This window comes from Spea bombifrons, chromosome 1 (assembly GCF_027358695.1).
Source record: "Spea bombifrons isolate aSpeBom1 chromosome 1, aSpeBom1.2.pri, whole genome shotgun sequence".
NCBI classification, from domain to species: domain Eukaryota; kingdom Metazoa; phylum Chordata; class Amphibia; order Anura; family Pelobatidae; genus Spea; species Spea bombifrons.
This window is the reverse complement of record NC_071087.1, coordinates 39,995,310-40,014,132: the sequence shown is the minus strand read 5'-3', so window position 1 is coordinate 40,014,132 and position 18,823 is coordinate 39,995,310.

Sequence of the window (18,823 nt, the reverse complement as noted above, 5' to 3'; positions counted from 1 at the left end):
CATAGTGGCATATCAGGGGGGGCAGAGTGGCATATTTGGGGGCATAAAGCATATCAGGAGGCAGACTGGCATATCAGGGGAGCAGAATGGCATATCTGGGGGGCAGAGTGGCATATCTGGGGGCATTAAGAGTATCAGGAGAGCAGAATGGCATATCAGGGGGGCAGAATTATGGAGGGGAGACCTTAAAATGGCTATTGTTTTTTCAAATTTCTGTTTGTATATATAACCTATGCTGACTGCATAATAGATATCAAAAATGTTAAAATATATGTATTGCTGATCATTAGATAAAAGATTACTGGTTTACCATTCCACAATGTGTATTTTTTTCTTTAAAAATAAATTTTCCTTTAAAATAACCGTGCCAATATGGTAAATGTTTTTTTTGTTTGTTTTCTTCTAAAACCAATTCCTTATCAAACTGCTTGTGGTAAACAATACAATGGCTCATTCTTAACCATTCAAAAGAACATTCAGACTCAAAAGTCTCTGTATGAAAGGACTTCACAGAACTACCATAAAGAATCAGCCCGGTGTGGTCACTGTGCAGGAAAAGTCATCAAACATATCACAGTACTAACAACAGCGGAAGCATCCAGGTCAGCAGATAAAGGAAGTTAATTTGAAAGAAAAAATGGTAACCTACATAAATGTATAAGACACTGTGTTTTATGCTTAAGTTAAAAAATAAATTCTTTAAAAATGGGGTAGCCTTATCTTTAGCCAAGAAGTAGAATATTTTGGTTGCTACTTTAATAATTCTTGAAGGGTCACACCTGGATCTGTAGCTGTCTACTGGTTTGTAGAAACAGCCTCTACAGTCTTCTGGATATTCGATGGTTCTCTTGTTGAAGAATTCTTCTGTTGTAATGAATAAATACAGTTCACAAACTTTTTACATTTTTGCACAAATATTAGACTTGATCACTTGAATGATGGGATTATCTCAACTCTTGTGACACATGCAGAGGCTTATTAACTTTCTTAGCCTGCTTGCAGCCTAAGAGCAACTAAGGTTCTTCCTCTTCTCTCCTTTATCTTCTATCTGGCATCTCCATTGGTGCAGAGGACGTGACAGAAAGCTCTGCCATTTTGACAGAAGTTCACCTTTGGGCTAAATCGTGACACTTTCGGAGATGTCTTCCCCCTGACTGGAAGATCGGGGGGATAGGACATCACTGGTACCACTGCCATTTTGGTGGGAGTTCATATCAAGTTAAGTCTGCAGAAATGTGGACAAAGAGAGAAGATAAAAGAGATAAGATAGAAATAAGAAGATGAAGAACAAGAAGACGAGGAAAAGGGTAGCCAAACATTTAGAGAGCATGAAAAAGAGTAAATTTGCAATGCATATGAAGATATGGTCTAATTATTATTATTATTATTATTATTATTATTTGTAAAGTTCATGGTTTATAGTTCAAAAAAGTTAAACTTAAAGAAATGCAAAAAAACACAGTTTTCAGTCTTTTTTTGTTTTTAGTAATTTTGGTAAATCTTAAGGCATGTTCATTTCATTAGTCAATCAATGAACAAAGTCACTGCTGTGTATGTAATAGGGTGTCTAATGTTAAAAGTGGAAACTCTTAATGATCAGGAAAAGAAAAGTAACAGTTCAAGCAGTGAGATCCTATTATACACCACTTAAACTTCTCAGATTAAGTTCAAGCCAAATGTTCTTAACTTTTACAGTAGCAGGGCAATTAGTTTTATTGACTTCCCTGCTCAATAAATAAACATAATGGAGATAAAATGTTAATATATGTTAAAAACCTGTAGTAGTAAATTACGAAAGTGAACAATTAAGAATATTTGGATATATATACATATAGATAGATCGCTATGCTAGTGGAGTGGGACAAAGTGGTAGTTTTTGATTCAGGGTACATTTAGGCTAAAACTTATTCAGAACCCAAAAATATTTCAGTGGATTTCCTTTTCATTCTAAAGAATACATTAGTATAAGTTTTGAGAATGGCCCATTGTATACAGACCTCTTGCAGGTATATTTTGCTGATGAAAACTACTTGAGAGGCACATCATTATATTTAAAACTGTCAAAACTGTGATCAAGAATCTTAAAAAAAGTTGTGTGTGTATGTGTATGGTGGTGCAAATATTGTTTAGGTGTGTCTGGGGAATAACACAAGTTGTGATGAAATGGATAAATGAACAAAAATCTATTTGAAACTACGGTATATGTTATAAGTATGCTTTGCTACATGACACTAATGCATAATATTATCACATCATTATATACATTGTGTAGAATATACAAATAAAAACAAAGGGTTTATTCATTGAAAAACTGTTCTAGCTATTCATTATGACGAATCACATAGCTCTCCTGCAAGTCCTGCAGTGGTCCTTCCTAATATATCGTTATTAACTGGATGCCAGATAGGGATTCACAAAAGTCATGGTAAATAGTATAGAGACGACATAGGAATTTAGCTCTAAACCAAGGATGTAGAGATGTACACCCTCCCTGCTTCTCTTATTCTAAAGCAGCTCTTTCAGGATACTGCCTTCCATACTTGTGGAGTCATGTAAACAGTTTTGTTACTGTTACGCTGGAACATGGTACCTTGAAAGGCTTCTTTAGACTTCTGTATGTGGCCACCCAAAGCCAGAGGCTCTACTCCCAGGTGTAGCCAACGAAAGAGACCTGTCTTTCCAGCTGAGCTCCCGTTTGATTTATCTATTTGATTTGATTCCTAGTAAAATGCTAATGTGTTTAATGAGTTCTTAAGCCTGATATACAGTTCCTAAAGTTATCATAATAATACAAAAAACATTAAGAATTGAGTTCATTTGTATGTATTATAATTTTATGTGACATTTTAGAAATATGGTACATTGGTGTCAAGACATCTGGATATTTCAACTTGCACATTATCTTGTTCCTAGTCAATATTTTATGATTGCTAAAATATGTGAAGTTCATATAACTGTTCTTGAAATAATGATCAACCTTCCTTGTCTGTGGCACATTTATTAGATTCTGACATGGTGTAGATAGCATGTAACAAATTGAACTGCCTCATGAAAAATGCCATCCTGCAGTTCTATAATAAAATGTACCAATTAAAAATATTCATTAGGAAAAACTACATCTTATTTCTGTATTAGAGTATTTAGCATACTGAGATCCGAGCACTATTTGCTGTGCATTAATATTATTTTATACAATCGTATTAAAGTAGCTTCATCTAGAACGGCATGTTTCAAATGTCTGTCCAATAATCAAATGTACCACATTCACAACATGCTTAAAATGCGATTTTCCAATCTGGCTTGATGACAGACTCTCTTTACAAAATCATGCATTATATTTTTTATTATACACTGATGCCAATGCCAATTAATGTGTACAGTATGTATCACATATTTTTGTTGCTAGTTTCATTATCATTAAACCAATCGTCTCTATTTTGAACATTGAGAAAAAAAAATCAAGCAAAATAGTTATGACATACTGTATACACACTGATGTAGTCTTATTCAATTTTCAGCTGATGCAGCATGAAGAAGGATAAAATGAGGTCTAAAAAGATGAGATGTTCTTCTGAGCTCATGACAGGTCTTCACTTCTATAAAGTACCGCTGTGTGTTGGGTATTAGGTATTGGGTTCGGTATATTTTGAACTCTAAAGAGAATGATTAAGCAGACCTTGCTTACTTATATCTAGTCTTTCTTATGTTCCCTTAGTCAATCCTTGATCTTGTTTTAGGACAACAAACAAAAAACCTAAAGCAAAAAAAAAAAAGAATTCGAAATTGTGTTTGGAACATTTCTACAGTCCAACCATATCAATATTGTTTTTTTGCTTTTTCTCTTTATCACTTAGTTTTTTTTGTCTTCTGAATATACAAAAAGATTGTTTATTTTTACTGAAAAATTAGATAATGTTTAAAATTGTGATGTGTTGGCCATACAGCAAAATGCCTTCAGTTATGATTTTCTTTTCTTTTTTCTTATTTACATTTTTGGTTTTCTATTGTGAATATACAGTACTTGGCATATTAAAGGGTGTTGGTGTTTGTCTGCTTTACATTTCCAGAAGACAAGAACTATTACTGTTTAAAAGTTAAATAGAATAATATAATTTTAAAAAAATGGAGTTCTGGTGAATGTATTAAAAATAAATTAGTATTTGTATATATGTAACCTACATGAGTATTAGCATCAATAAGTGCATTATTCAAATCCAATATGCTGGCAAAAGCAGCTGGGAAGCTTCTGCTACTCTTTTTGAAAAAGTTGTCTTGATGTAAGTGCAACATAACATGCAGTTAATGTCGCATGGCACACAAATTGGCATGATAAATGGAAACAGGATTAGCTCTTTTCATTTTTTATGACAACAAAAAAATTTTCACTGCCTCTAGTAAACACCTTTATGCAGGACATATTATAAATAAACTTTACTGATCAAAAATACAAATGTGAGAATAAAAATAGGAATTTATATATTTTTGGGTTTTTTTATAGAAATATATAGTTATGATAGCATGTACACTATATGGACAAAAGTATTGGGACACACCTCTTAATTAGAAGTATAAAATCATGCATCTAACGATGCAGTCCACAGTTACAAACATTTGTGGAAAAAAATGGGTCATTCTGAAGAGCCCAGTGACATATCAAGAGTGGTACTATGATAGGATGCCACCTTTGCATTCATTAAATTTCATCCCTGCTAGATATTCCACCTTGACCTTGTGCCACCCAGCCTGTTAATATAATGAACTGCAGGGGAACTATCCATCAGCAACAAGAGGCAACAGTTTGAATGATTTTTGGCTAGACTGAGGATGGTAAAAGAACCTGCGATGAGTTTGAAGCAATTGATGTGAATAATGCATACTGTGGCCTCCATGGGGGAAGCCGCTTCCCATCCTATCATACTTGCATTGGATTCTAGGATGAAATCTGGATGTGAACCAAAAATAGCTCGGCAGTTCCAAGCCCGCATGTGAAGTAGTCACCAGAAAAGGTCCTAACATACATCGACAGTGAGTTTGTGAGAACCTTGTAATAAAGGGGGCCTGGAAAAATTGCCTGAATAGAGGATGATAGAAGACCTATGATTCTCACTAGTCTAGCAGAGGACAAACCTGCTGACAAATAAGTAAGGAACAAATCTCCTTTTTGATAGCCGATATTATTGGTAAATGATGGAGAAAAAAACCCTTGGATCGGAAGAAAGACATCACCGTTTTGAGAAGCTTGGTAAAGCACCAAGGGGCGGAACTGGGCCCGAAAGGAAAACACCTGAACTGTCAAAGTTGACGACCCCATTGAAATTTAAGAAATCTTCGATGATCTGGATGAATGACCACTGAAAGGTAAGTGTCTTTGAGATCTAGTCTTGTGAACAAATCTGCTTGTTTCATGAGATGCCAAAGGAGGTGAATGCCTTCCATCCTGAAGTGATGACACTTAATAAACTCGTTGAGATTGATGACCGGATGTAAATCTCCCGTCTTTTACTGGGGAACTGTGAGCTCTTTTGTTTGTTCCCTTTGTCTAGAAGAGAAGACAACTCTTTCTCTATAAAATTATTGGTTGTGGAATCCCTGAAAACAAGAGGATGATGTGTCTGAACTAGGGGAGATCCAACATCTATGACACGCCACTGGACCGTTTGGAGGATCCATGGGTCAAAAGTAATTGATTCATAGAAGTGGGGAACATTGGATATTCGCCCAGCAACCTGTGAAAGGAAAGAATGATTGTCAGGCCCCCGGTCCTTCCCCTCACCTCTTACCTGGGGCGTCCGCGCCATCGACAGCCACACAGTGCACTGCCATTGCGGCAACCTATGACTTCTGCCGCGCTGCATTGCATACCGTGACCCATGTATTAAGGTCTGGAGACTGGCTAGGCCACTCCAGGCCCTTAATGTGCATCTTCTTGAGCCGCTCCTTTGTTGGCTTGGCCGTGTGTTTTGGGTCATTGTCATGCTTGAATACCCATCCACCACCCATTTTCAATGCCCTGGCTGAGGGAAGGGGGTTCTCATCCAAGATGTGACGGTACATGGCCCCATCCATCATCCCTTTGATGCGCTGAAGTTGTCCAATCCCCTTAGCAGAACCCCCGAAAGCACAATGTTTCCACCGCCGTGTTTGATGGTGGGGATGGTGTTCTTGGGGTCATAGGCAGCATTCCTCCTCCTCCAAACACAGCGAGTTGAGTTGATGCCAAATAGCTCCATTTTGGTCTCATCTGACTGCAAAACTTTCACTCAGTTCTCCTCCGAATCATTCAGATGTTCATTTGCAAACTTCAGACAGGCCTGTACATTGCGGGCACTGCAGGATTTCAGTCCTTCACGGCATAGTGTGTTACCAATTGTTTTCTTGGTGCCTATGGTCCCAGCTACCTTGAGAGCATTGACAAGATCCTCCTGTGTAGTTCTGGGATGATTGCTCACCGTTCTCATGATCATGATCAAGGTGAGATCTTTCATGGAGCCAAGACCAAGGGAGATTGAATGTTTTTTTGTGTTTCTTCCTTCTTCTCACCAAGATGCTTGGTGATGGTCTTGTAGCCCATTCCTGCCTTGTGTAGGTCTACAATCTTGTCCCTGACATCCATGGTCAGGTGGATTGATTGATTGCTTCTGTGGACAGGTGTCGTTTATACAGGTAACACATTGAGATTAGGAGCACTCCCTTTAAGAGATTGCTCCTAATCTCAGCTCGTTACCTATATAAAAGACACCTGGGAGCCAGACATCTTGCTGATTGATAGGGGATCAGATACTTATTTCACTGAGTAAAATGCAATTTATAACTTATTTGAAATGCATTATTCTGGATTTTTCTGTTGTTATTCTGTCTCTCACTATTCAAATAAACCTACCATTAAAATTATAGACTGATCATATCTTTGTCAGTGGGCAAATGTACAAAATCAGCAGGGGATCAAATATTTTTTTTACTTCAATGTATATATGTGGTATCAGTTAATAATCATAAAAGTATATAATCTGATTCACCCTGGAGAGGATCAAAAAAGATCAAAGCTGGTTCCCGCACAAGATCCCAGAAACAAAATGGTGGCGAACTCTCGCATAAGCTTAGCCGTCAAAGAAGCAAAGATGAGATCAGGGACCTCCAAGATGGCCGTCTCAAGAAGAAGAAAGCGGAGCAGCCAAGAAAAAACAACACGTATCCTCAATAAAAGCTGAAAAAGCAAAGGTACCAATGACACAACTAAAGTAAATAGATAAATAAGAAAACAAAGAGAAATTTAATACGGTAAATAATTCATATATTGATACCAATAAATGAAATCACACAAATAGAGGAAGTTTATAAAACAAACTTTAATAAATTAAGTTAAATAAGGAATAAATATAGTGAATGGTAATGAGCTGACCTGTAAACTTGGGGCGCACCAAAGAAAGAGGAGGAAGGAGGGGCCGCTCTCAGCTACATTGTTTGCGATCTCTGTTTTGATCAGTTCACTTTTTTCTATTTGTATCCTTTGCTGCTATTGTGAGAGTAAAGGAAGAAATAACAAATGGCTCTCCTGTCTTGCCTTAAAATCAGGCTTTTTTGTTTGTCTGATGGGTGAGTCTTGGTTTGGCAGATGCCAGAAGAACATTACCTGGCTGAGTGCATTGTGCCAACTGTAAAGGTTGGTGGAGGAGGGATAATGGAGGGGAGGGAAATCTTAATGCTTCAGCATTCCAAGAAACTTTTGAAAAGGTTTGGGGAAGGCCCTTTTCTATTCCAGCATGACTGTGCCCCAGCACACAAAGCAAGATCAATAAAAACATAGTTGGATGAGTTTGGTGTGGAAGAACTTGACTATACCTGTTCCTCAGTTTCATCAAACACCTTTGGGATGAACTGGAATGAAGATTGCGAGCCAGGCCTTCTCATCCAACATCGGTGCTTGACTGTACAAATGGTCTACTGGATGAATAGGCAACAATTCTGACAGAAACACTCCAAAGTCTTGTAGTAAGCCTTCACAGAAGAGTGGAAGCTGTTAGAACTGCAGGAAGGGGGACCACCTACTTATTAATGTCTTTGTATTTAGAAAGCAATGTCATAAATGTCCCTGTTGGTGTGGTCAAGTGTCCCAATAATTTTGTCCATATAGCGAATGTATAGTTTCTCTAAACCTTAACCTCATTTATCTACTTATTTTGAACAATTAGGACCTTTTATTGAAGATTTCCTTTGGTCACATACGGTGACAACTATTCACACAGAATCCACTACAGTTAAAAAAAAGCATTTGTACTAAATTAGATATGTCACATTATGCTAGTTATCCATTCCACGGAAATACATTTGTATGTGGAGGGTGGGCATGAAAATATGTCATTAATTGCAACCACTCCACTTGTGTTGACATGATCTACCACCTTGTGAATGTTGGTAGCTTGCATCAGCAACTGGTAAGGTATAATTAGCACATTATGTGTTAATGAGTTGTCAAGCACTTAATACACTGTGACTGGCAGTGTTTTAGTCATTTAGCACTACCTGTCCAAGAACTGTAATTTGGTCAAGACTGATGTCCTACTGTGTATACTATGTAACAAGCACATTGTATTTATACTCCAGTTTTCAGTTAAGACTAGTCTAATTGCTTACAAAAGCTTGTACACTTACCACCAATAGTTTCCATATAGTTGTTTTATAAACATGTCTGCTTTCTATGCACATTATTGTAACTGTTAGGGCTGCAGAACATTGGGATACACTAACACACACTAAATATTTTGAGATAACAGAAAAAGGGACATTGGGGGAGGATTGAGGGTCAACAGAGAAACTATCCCTCTTTATCAGGGATACTTGGGAGGTATGCATTCACTAGACTTCTGCATCTGGATTCATACAAACTTGTATTTAATGGAAATTGCCATTTTCATGCAATCGGTAAAATCTCTGAAAAACACGGACAATCCTAAATGAAACTGCCTAAAACTAATTGCAAAAGTGCCGAAATTTCATGTCACCTATTATCTGCCAGTGCCTGCCTTACTACTACTGTTGCTGCTACTCATTTCTCACTTTCCTGACTCTGGGGGATCAATTGTTATTTTTCTAATGTTGTGGCTGGATGTGTCTGTCTGCTGGTGCCTGTCCTGTGCTGTTCCCTGCCCCTGCACATCAATGCCCTTCCTTACACAGGGGAAACTATTTTTATTTTTTCTAATATGTGGAGTCAGTCTTGTGGCTGGATATGTCTGTCTGTCAATACCTGGCCTGTGTCCTGACCTGTGCATCTGCTGCTGTAGCCCAAAAACAAATGTGGCCACATCAACCACCCATGGAAGGTCCATTTATGTCAATAAGACGCAGTCCCTGAGAGGCAGTTAACATAGACACTGCAAAAATGACTGTGTGAAATGCTAACTTGTATTGTTTAATATACTAGTAAAATTAGAGATTTGTCTAAATTCAACATTACCTCCCCCCCTAGGTTGCAAAGTTAATATTACAAGTTGGACCTAACTTGCATGTGAGTTAGCTTTCGTGAATTTGCAAGTTGGACTCTCATATACTTTTCTAACTTGCAAACACTTCTTACTGAATAGACCTATTTAAGCAACTTGACAAAATATGTTTAAACATTGTATATTATTAGTAATTGCCTAAAATGTTAAATTCGCCAGGCAATATATACAGATACCAGATGCTTACGCAACATCGATATTCTATAGTGTTGCCTTCTTGGCAGCACCTTTGTGTCCTTAATTCAAAGACATCTGTTTTACATTCATTGTCTTAGATGACATTTTCTATATTACTTACCTTTTGGACACATGGATCTTATTTATAATTCATAGGGTACAGATGCTTCCAGGCAGCAGAATCTCAAGTTACAGTGTGTGTCAATCTTATTTTATTTTACATTCATAGGACATAAATTCACAAGTTCTCATTCATCATAATATACATAGGCATTCATGAAACAGCTGATTGATCATCTTCCCCTTCCAGGACCTACAGTGGAAAATAGCAAAAAAAATAGTACGTTGTTGCCATGAGTGCATCATATTAATATATGTCATTTCTACATTATCACTGATAAGTAACGATATACTGTAACATCTAAATAAATTAGTATCTATATTTATTGATGAAAAACTATTAAATCTAGCTTTTTAAATAGTTACATTGATTACTTACTGAAGCTAAATAACTGACCAGTTTGTTTAAAGTCACTTTTATCAGATTTACCTAAAAAAAACCTAATTCATTTCTAGGTAATACAAGTTAGGTAATAACTTACCTCTATACACTTTTACATTAAAGTGAAAACTTTGTGTCAGTGCTTCAGTTAGAAAGGCTATCCCAATAAATGGCTGAAGAAAGCCTATCAATGAACAGCTTGTTGAAAGATAAAAAAAAAACCTTGGCAGAAGGATGAAACTATTAGATGCATTGACACTTATGATAAGGCTTGTCCTAAAGGTCATTTTAGAGAAACACTGGCCAACCTTGAAGTCTGACCTCTACATTAAGGAAACTTTAAAAGGTAAACCAGTGGTTACCTTACGTAGGAGCAGGAATATTAGAGATTCATTAGTCTGTTCACTTATCTTGGTTGCCACCAACTTCCAAGGGGTTGTTTTGCTGTGGCCACTGCAAAGCCTGCAGTATTGTGAAATCTCAGTATTGTGAAATTGTTTGTGAATTCACAGTAAAATCTTTTATAAACTGTTCAACAATAGCAGTAGTCTATCTGACTACTTGCCAGTGTTATAAACAAAATGTAGGTAAAACCACTAGACCACTAAAAATGAGGGTGCTGGAACATATCGGCACAATATGGAACAGAGTGGACTCCCCTGTTAAAAGAGGTGCATAACAATGATTTTACAGTGTTATCTTTGATGGGTACTGAGCGCGTCACAGCAGGCCCCAGGGTAATTGGTACATCAAGCTGTTAAAGCGAGAATCCTTCTGCATCTCACACCTTCACACCAGTTGGCATTAATACAGAATTTAACTATACTTCTTTTCTACTATCTTGGGAATATTTATATATATATATATATATATATATATATATATATATGTGTGTATAGTATTGTATAATGGACCACTGTAATTAATTGATTCAATAAACAAATACACTGTTTTTCTTTGATGGATCCTTTTTTACTACTTATAATTGAGCTACATTTACAAAATATACAAAAAACAAAAACTGTCTGCACTTCTTACCCTAATAAAGTTGGCAACAAATATATAAACATAATATAAATGGGTTTTGGTTATATGAATTGGCCAAAGCATAATTAAGCTCACCCGCCACGTCAAGGCACACTCTCAATAGGGTGAGAACCTACTCTCACCTCCTACGTAGTGGACACACAAAGCAGTTTATACTGCTACCAAAACCTTATTAATGTGTTGGGGGAGGTGCAATTAAACCTCCTCCTTGACGTGGCGGGTGAGCTTAATTATGCTTTGGCCAATTAATATAACCAAAACCTCTCATTTATATTATGTTTATATATTTGTTGCCAACTTTATTAGGGTAAGAAGCGCAGATAGTTTTTGTTTTTTGTATACATTGTACAGCCAATACACTGTTTCTTGCAGCATGCTTACACCTGTTTGGTAGGCCTCGTATTACACATTTGTGTTATTTGAGCCTGTGACTAGCTTAGCACACCGACATTTCTTCTTTTCCCTGTTTGCACATATTTGAGGTTGTTGGCTCCTCATCAGTCTGGTTGCAGCTTGCTGTCCAGGGGTTAATGGGGAGGAGGTTTAATTGCACCTCCCCCAACACATTAATAAGGTTTTGGTAGCAGTATAAACTGCTTTGTGTGTCCACTACGTAGGAGGTGAGAGTAGGTTCTCACCCTATTGAGAGTGTGCCTTGACGTGGCAGGTGAGCTTAATTATGCTTTGGCCAATTCATATAACCAAAACCTCTCATTTATATTATGTTTATATATTTGTTGCCAACTTTATTAGGGTAAGAAGCGCAGACAGTTTTTGTTTTTTGTATACATTGTACAGCCAATACACTGTTTCTGGCAGCATGCTTACACCTGTTTGGTAGGCCTCGTATTATACATTTTTATTATTTGAGCCTGTGACTAGCTTAGCGCACCGACATTTCTTCTTTTCCCTGTTTACATTTACAAAATAAATACATGTGGTTAGTAATTGTTTAGGATGTATAAATTTAGTTATTATTGCAAACTAACAGGTTAATTTAGGTGAAGCATTAGAGGCTGTGTCTCATTTTCTACTTTTATTTTATTACTCATCAAGTGGCAATTGATAAATAACACCACTAAATTGTGACAACTGATCAAATTATTGTGTTAATCAAGGTAGCTAATTAATTAATCATTTTGGAAACATGAATATGAGAAAATATATGTATCTAAAAACATTTATTCATGTAGTTGTAATAATCACCTTAGTCATAGGAAGGTCAATTGCATTAGTAAGATAGCATGAGGTTAACTTACTGACTAATGGTTTTGCTTCATGTGTGAAGTCTCAAGCACTCAATTTGAACAGAAGGGACAGGACATGAACTCACTGTTTTTTAAGGTCATATTATTTGGAGAATATTAGCAATGCTGGATTGTAAGCAGTACTCTAAATAATTATGTCATCGGGAGACTTAAGATCCAATATTTTATATGTACCCAACATACTATTACTGCTGGATCCTGTGGAGCAGAGTAGGTCAGATACAGGCGACCAGTCTGGAAATGGCTGGAGCCACCAAGGTCAGACAGGCCGGGTCAGCAACAGGAGAGCACGGACAGTAGCCAAATCAGAAGACTTGAAACAGGTCAAACAAGCTGGGTCAATAACAGGAGATCATGGTAACAAGCCAAATCATGAGACAAGGAGTAAGGTCAAACAATATGGGTCACAACGGGTTAATGAGTTCAAAATAGAACAGCAACACAAAGCACAACTTACACCAACCAAGGGTAACGAAAAAATGAAAGCTCGGCTTTAAAATAGGCTGTAGGAACCAAAAGCGATGTACAGAAGGCCATTCAGGGTAATGCGAGGTCACAAATGCACATCACTCCTGTATGCGAGTAGACCATGCTTCAATTGGCACAAATCACTTTTGTGCTTGGCAGCTGCATTGGCCACCGCAGCCACACTTATAATCAGATGGCCTGCCTTAACCCATGCAATTCTGATTTTTTTGCACCACAGTTAACCTGCAGAGTTTTATGTTTTGGATATAAATGCTGATGGCATCACATGTTCAAATTGCGATATTTTCTTCTCCTTAGTACAGAAATAAAGATAACAAAGTTACTCTCAACACAGACATGAACAGTAGAAGCTCGGCAAACCTTGGGGAGATTGCAATACTGTATATTTATAACTGGCTTATTTGATAAACCTAACTGCATACCTTAACAATCGCCAGCCTATTGAATTCCATTTCCCATCACACAGAAATGGGAAATATATTCTTAAAACACTACACAGATCAAAAACTTTTTTTGAATTGCATGCATTGTGACTGTCTATGCAAAAATGTGAAAATGTAACCCTTTGTGGAAGTGTAATGGTTTATTGAGAAATAAGAAAACATAATTTTTAAATTTTACATAAAAAAATATAGTCTTAACGTACCATTCCATTGCGTTTGTGGGGAAGTATGTAGATGTTATATTCCCTGGGACATCTTGCCAATTATGAGGAATAAAAACATATGCCGTTAATCACACTTCAACCCACTAGAAATGTTTGAACATTGACAGCAAACACTAATGTTTCTACAAATATGTTCATATGCCTTTGTAAATTCCCTGTGGATATTGATTACTGAAGATTCTTTCAATTAAAAAAAAGAAATGGACATCAAAATAACTTTTTTTGCCATCTGTGAATACTCCTTAAAATACTTCTTAAATAAAAAAAATCACAGCAATAAAGAAATGTTCCTACAATCTTCATTCAGGTGCTTGAGCTGTCCCTCGTCCCTATGATCAGCTGGGGCAGACTGGGCCAGGGGGTAATTACCTCACTGTAATTGCATGGAGAGACAGTCCAACAGAAGCAAGCGCCCACCAGCAAAGCCCACACCATCAGGAAAGCCTCAATCCCAGCACACTAACTGGGTCTGTACCACAGACCTGTCATCCGCTGCTGGGCCACCAAGGATGAGCCCTATACCTACAGTTATCTTCCGTGAACCTGAAATCAGGGGGAAAGGACGTCACCAGAAGCTCCGTCATTTTGGCCTAAGTCCACACAGGGTAATTATAGGGGACAATGGTGGAGATTCTGGAGGCTTGATTCAATGATCCGCTAAAAACCTTAAATGGTGTCAATGTTAGTGAGAAAAGCATGATTTGTAATTCCACTACCTGACTAAAACCCACATATTGTTTCTAAATTGTAGAACGCAAACTGAAACAGTTAAATTATATTCAATAGAAAACAATCTCCACTGATTCCATGGGATGCACAGAGTATCAGTGTGACTAAAATTGATTTTCCATAGTTTATACATTATTAGTGCGCATAAAAGTACTTCTGGCTTTAATGAGCTTTATCTTTTGCAACAACCTGCGCTTACATCAATTATTACCAAATGCACAGTGGTTAAACGTGGAATCGGCGCACACTGATTTAAACAAAATGCGCTTGTTAAATGTGTCAGCGATCACTTTTTGAATTTCTGACATGTTTCTAAAATGTTAACATGTGAGTATAATCTTAGCTTGTGATTTTTATTTTCAGCAAGCCTGGATTTCGGACTAGCCATTGAGTCAAACCCAATGGGCTCGATTCAGCGACTTGACTAAACCCTAATCCTAATGGTTACATTTGAGAACATCAAATATTTTGTCTAACCTCCAGTAGGCCTGACTAAACTAAATGTACAATATTGAATACGAACCAATTAAAAATACAGCACATGCTCAGTCAAGCAAAAATGAATGTTAGCAAGGACGTTTAACTCTTTTTAATGCTGACGTGTTTTGTACCTTTAGATATCAACCAAATCACTACTCCTAAAATACTTGCAAATTACTAAGCATGCTTAAACCTCACTGACAAGTCCCATTCTGACTGTCAAATGCACTGCTACCCATTTGAACATCCATATCACCACCATTTAACAAAATGCCCTGCCAGTTGCCAATCACGCTGTTCAAATAAAAGTTTTAAATGTGCTATATGTGAAAAGAGAAATATACCGTTGGAGGTTCTTCTACGTTTTATGGAAGGGTTATTGTACGTTCCCATCCTAATTAGCTTTGACAATCGGGAAAATCCAACATTTTGATGTGATTAGGTGATACCGTGGCTTCCTGCTTACATGCATTTTGGCTGAGAATGGTCCTGTATTTTCTGACTATGACTAGAATTAGTCAGGCTCATTGAATCGAGGCCATACCCGTATCTTTAGATTCCCCAATGGTACACGTAAACATACCTAGAACCAGTCCTGTATCTACAAGATATATTAATGTCAATGTAGTAAAAAAAATATATTGCATTGAGTAATAATGAAAAGATTTGTTTGATAAGTAAAATCAAAACAATCTTTAAAATAGAAAAAATAACCAAAAAACAGTATATTGTAAATGTTTTATAATAACTTAGTGTTTGTATATGAATATAAAAAATATATATATTTCTAAACAAAAAACTTTTGCAAGCAATTGTAATTTAATGAATATTGCATTTTATTGCAGGAAATATTACAGATCTTTCTGTAATACATATTTCATACATAAAGGGATTTATTTTGTAACAACTAGGTAATAAAATAGGAGAGGATTTCAGAATTAAAACTAATAGCCAGTATTCTGATTTATATGAAAGCTACAATAGCGGGTACAAAGCTTGATTCAAAGCAAAAAAAAAAAGATGCAGTTTTCTTGTAATGTTCAACTTCAAGCAAAGATGAATAGGCTTTCATCATGGACCTTGCCTTGACAATACAAATAAATGACTGTGATTTTGAACATTTTCAAGGAGACCTGGGGATTCAATATGCAAAGTTTCCCATTTTATCATTGTAACTTCAACCTTGGATTATTACTGGCAGCCGAAATTTAGTTACAGGACAGTAGTTCTGCAGACAGTTCCCAAGACTATATTTTGAATTTTTGGAAATTCATGGTGGTAATTCCTAGCGTTGAAGCTTGCGTAGAAAGCATAATTATGAATGAATTATATTGTTATTCAATTTCATGTTTAGTTTCAAATGGTGTATATTTATATGCTGGGTGGACAAGATGGAAAGGTGTGAAGGGCACAGACACGACAGTTTATACTTTGCTCTGCGCCAAATATTGATGAGTATTTGTCACATTTTTATATTTTAAAAGGAATAGTAATGTAAAATATTGCTAATTTAGGTTAATGTAGGGAATCAGTACAGTAAACACTATTTTACTGTGTATTATTGGATCTGCTGTCCTTTCAATAGGAACATTTATTTTTGTATATATATATATATATATATATATATATATATATATATATATATATATATACCGTATTGGCTCGGATATAGGCCGCCCCCGTATATAGGCCGCACCCTAAAAGTTTGGTGCTTTTTTAAAGAAAATTTTTTTTTCTTTAAAAAAGCACCAAAAAACATGCTGCCACTCTGTCCCCCCCTCCGAGATATGCTGCCACTCTGTCCTCCCCCTCCGAGATATGCTGCCACTCTGCCCCCCCTCCCCGAGATATGCTGCCACTCTGTCCTCCCCCTCCGAGATATGCTGCCACTCTGTCCTCCCCCCCCTCGAGATACGCTGCCACTCTGTCCTCCCCGCGATACGCTGCCACTCTGTCCTCTCCCCCCCCCGGCTTACCAGAGCAGACTCCCGGGTGTCTTACGGGACCGGGGGGGGACATCTATGCACAACGTGTATACAACTCCCGGTGCCGGCACTCAGCGGAAGTGCCGGTACCGGAAGTTGTATACGCGTATTGCGTAGATGTCTTCCGCCGGCCCTGCAAGACCCGGGAGTCTGCCCTGGTAAGTCGGGGGGGTTAGAATGCATCGTGCGCACGTTCACCGGCAACGGCGCATCGCCGCTGCCGGTGAACGTCCGTGCGATGCGCTTAGACAACCTCCCGTGCCGGTACTCCCCCCCGTGGAAAGTGCTGGCAGGGGAGGCTTTCTGAGCGTATCAGAGAGTAGGATACAGGTCCCCTGCACCGCTGCGGGGGATCTGTATCCTAACCCCGCTGCCTGCCCGGCGCCCGGGACTACATGTCCCGGGCGTCGGGCGCTAGACCCCGAATATAGGCCGCACCCCCACTTTAAAGACTTAAAGTGGGGGAAAAAAGTGCGGCCTATATTCGGGCCAATACGGTATATTGTTATCACCTGGATTTTCTTGTTCAGAAGATGTGTGTTAGACAGGTAAGCAAGATATTGTAATGGAAAATGTGCATGCGTCATGAAATGGAAATATCACCTACAAGATATGGCAGGACAGGCCAAACGGTAAGTCTAACACCAGACACAAAATAAAGCAGACAGATACCCTACATAACAACAAAGACCAATAAAAAACGTATTATATTAGATATGTTACCGATGAGAAAGGAGACAGACACCAGCAGTACCCCATTCTGAAAAAGTTTATATTTTTGCTTTCCAAAGAACAAGCAAAGTAATACACTGGTGTGACAATTGTGTGCCCAGTGAGGTTATAATCTTTATCAGAAAATAAACACACCTCTAATAGCTTAATACAATGCAGTATTATCACAGAGAGAAAATAACAACAAATCAATCGAACAAAAGAATAGCAGAAGTGTGCGGTACCTGTGATGAGTAATGGTAGGCTTTCTCTATGCATGCCGCAAAAGAATAGCTTACACAAAAAAAGATTTTACCGATTTAGTGTTTTCTATTGTACATCATAAATACAACATAAATGTAATGCTTTTTTGGTAGAATAACAAGTAAGAAATGATTTTGCAGATTCACAATAAGCTTTTGGAAGTTGTGATACAGGTTATGATGTAAGAAAGAAACAATCTTTTCAGAGGTAGTATTTCAAATGTGCAAAAAGTGACGATCAGTGTCAAATCAACCAGTAATTCAAAAAATGTGTAATTGGAAAATTGCTTTAATAAAATCTGGACAATTCATATAATTGTTTTAGTAATGCCTCTTAATGACAGTCCAGGTGCTGTATTTTTTTAATTTGTGGAGATCTATTATCTTCTACTGCAATACAACTATTGATTATTGCAAAACTATTTTAAAATTTGCGGATTATTTAGGGCACACTTACTACAAGATATATTTGATATATATGTGTCTGTGTGTAAATGTATTTGTACATATATATATATATATATATATATATATATATATATATATATATATATATATATATACACTTTATGGACAAAAGTATTTGGACACCTGACCATTTCACCAACAGAGACTTCAATGACATCACATTCTAAGTACCGTATTTTCCGGCTTATAAGACGACTGGGCGTATAAGACGACCCCCAACTTTTCCAGTTAAAATATAGAGTTTGGGCTATACTCGCCGTATAAGACTACCCCCTCTACCCAGTATACAACAACCAGCCAATCACGGTAAGCGATGCACCTTCATTGGCTGGTTGTTGTATACAAAGCCTGCTTGGATTGGGTGGGTCAGCTCTCCCTAACATATGCCTGTCCACACACACACATGTATAGACATACACTGCCCTCACACAACCCTTCCTTTACACACATATACACTTACACACACGCTTACAAAAACACATATACACATACACTGCCCTTACACACACCTGTCCATACACATACACTGCCCATACA